This window comes from Olea europaea, chromosome 10, assembly GCF_002742605.1.
Source record: "Olea europaea var. sylvestris chromosome 10, O_europaea_v1, whole genome shotgun sequence".
NCBI classification, from domain to species: domain Eukaryota; kingdom Viridiplantae; phylum Streptophyta; class Magnoliopsida; order Lamiales; family Oleaceae; genus Olea; species Olea europaea.
The window spans coordinates 8,981,380-8,984,527 of NC_036246.1; positions in this window are offsets into that span (position 1 = coordinate 8,981,380).

Below are 3,148 nucleotides of genomic sequence, written 5' to 3' on the forward strand. Positions count from 1 at the left end.
TAGCCTGTTCCCAAAAATCCCGAGCTACCGATATGAGTACGGATGGAATTAGAGTTAATTTTTAGAATTGACTAAAATTTAGTGTTGAATTAGATATGAACTTTTTATGGATAAATTATTAAAGTTACAAAAAATGGACAGAGTATGCATTCACAGTTACTTAGGTAACTTGGACGATCGTTTTTCTTATTATTATTATTATTTTTTTAAATTACGTACTAAACATGTTGTTAGCTCTCTCTCTCTCTCTCTCTTTATTTTTTTTTTGTTGTCTTTATTACACATCTTTTTCCTTCTCTCGCTAGTTTTCTCGACTCCTAAAAGGTTTGGGAGGAATGAGTAATTGAAATCAACAATCAACTACATTATGTAAGAGAATGAAATTATCGCTTCTTATTAGAAGAAGCGGCTCAAGTCTAGTCATAATCGAGTTGTTAAAATATCATAGTAATTATATAGTTGAATCCATTCCGAATTGCAGACATAACTCAATCCATATTCAGAGTTTACTTGCCTTGTGAAGTTTTAGAGCACGTTTACTAATACCGAATGGCATTAAAAATATATATATATAAATCAAAAAAAAATAACAATAAAAAAAAAAAACCCCCAGAACCAATGAGATATTTTCTCATTTCTTATCAAATCTTGTCAGATTGAATGCACCATACGTACTCTTGAATAGGGGAAAGAACCTCAAGTTGTTCCCCCAACACCAATTCCATGTCCAAACAAGTTGAAAATATTGATGTTTTTTCATATAAAGCTTGTCCATTTTGTCCCCCCAACACCGAATGGCAAATATTGATGTAATTTTCACGTGTCTTATCTAGTCTTGTTAAATCAAACAAACCGTATGTACACTTGAAGTAGAGGAGAGAACCTTGTCACAAAGTTTGCCCCCGACAACAATTCCATCTCTAAACAAGTTGAAAATATCAATGTTTTTTCCCATAAAAATCAAACCACTAATCACTACCTAATTATTGGTATAATATCGTATTTACGAAAAATTGGAAAACTTCACTTAAATTTATAAGAGATTAATTAACTGTCAAAGTCACCACCTTTCAATTTTCCTAGTAGCTGTTAGTCTGATGTCATTGCTAATGGAACTTGATCAAACCCACAAATAATTTGTAGTGGTTGATAGCTAAAACAATTATGTAGCACAAGACAGATGAATATAATAATTAAATATTCATTTTAACATACACATAAATAATATATTTTATGAATTAAGTCTATATAACAAATCATAGAAATTCTTATTCCAATAACACTGGGCATAACGGTTGAGAAAATTGAGATGAAGAAATATTATAAACCCTTCAGTCTAGTAGAAGATTTGACCAATGTTTAATTTGATTAATTTGAATTAGACAGTGTCCACAAGTCTTAAAACTAGTGTAATCTAGAAGAAACCTATACTTAATTCATCAAATTAATAATAATTAATTATTTTGTATAAGTATGAGTGATAATTAAGAACAAGTAGACCAATAGGCCGCTGAAGTACTATAATATAAATTGTTCTATTACACGTTACTGTCGTTGAAATGGTAAAAGTACGATTAACTTAGCATAGGTTTTATCAAACTAATTAATAATCTTTTTCTGTCTTTCTTTGAGGGTTGTTGGGTTATTAATAGTTTAAAATTTTAATTAAAAATCGTATTTTTGCATTATTAGGGCTACGTTTCACGAGTATTAGACGTAAGAAGTATCCAACTTTTTGTTTGCATCTGCTATTAATATTGTTTGCAATTATTTTATGGAATGCTTATATAATTATGCTTAGAGGGTAACTTTCATTATCACACGTTGAAGAGAAAAATATCTCACCAGTCTATAATTTTATTTCGGGTTACATTTTTTAAACTAAGTACTCAAATGTGGAGTAGAAAAGAGATTGATCAAAATTGGCTGCCGTTATAAAGCAAATGCAGATCTTAAAACCATAGAAAGCCAAGTATTTAAAAAGGATCTCTATGGATCTTTGCAACTTCACTTAGCTCTGGTTTGACAATCATTATTTGAAAATTCTTTTTTTTACGTACTTATTTTTAACTACACATTTACACAATAAAATATTTTATACGTAAAATTAAATTAATCCCATACTTTTTAACCATATATTCTCCCACTATTCAAAACCTTGTTTTTTCTAAATAATGGTCATCAAACATGGGCTTATTTTATTCCAAGAAACCATTTTCATACAAGTAAGATTGATATATATATATATAATACTATTTGTAGTCGCCCCCTATTGCAGTCGTCCTACGTAGCATACAAATCATTGACTGCTATATGTATGTCATATAGAGCGACTATGATAGTAAGCAACTGCAAATATCATTACTCTAAATAATAAGAGAAGAACTAGTAGTCTACTCTTAAATTTTTAGTTAGAAAATTAAGAAGAAAACTAAAATAACCTTTGAGGTAGGCACTTGTCCCCTGACTCTTCTATTGTAGATTGAAAAAAGCTTCAAGTACAGGCTTTTTTCGCAGAATTTGATAGGGTGATGTCGTGTCAGAACCGTGCAGGCTAGGTTTTTTTTTTTTTTTTTTTTCAATGGAAACCCACAAAGTGTTCATTCTGTAAAATTTTTGTTTGATTTTTCTGTACTTAGAGCATTGTTGATTGTGAATTTGAGAAATGATAGAGGCTTCCAAACCTTCCATCAGATTTAGGTGGTGACCTAAAAATTCAGCCTTAGTTTGAAAAATATTTCAACTAGAAAGAGGACATTCGTAGGTATGTATGGCCTTAATTAGCTTCCAAACCCTCCATCAGATTTAGGCGGTGATCTAAAAATTCTGCCTTAGTTTGAAAAATATTTCAACTAGAAAGAGGACATTCATATGTATGTATGGCCTTAATTAGCTTCAATGTATGCATTCAAAATGTAGCGGCTGCGGATTCCCTCGTTATTAAAAAAATAATAATAATAAAAATAAAAATAAAGAAGGTATCTGCACAAAAAAATTCATATCGACTGAAATCTAGAGATGATCTTACATTTATAAAAGGATTCCAGTTTCTCCATGATACATAGAGCTTTCGAGTTAATTAAATAATTATAATGTGGTATACTCTCTGTTACTGTGCATAAGGAATGAGAAATTATTTCTTGCCTTA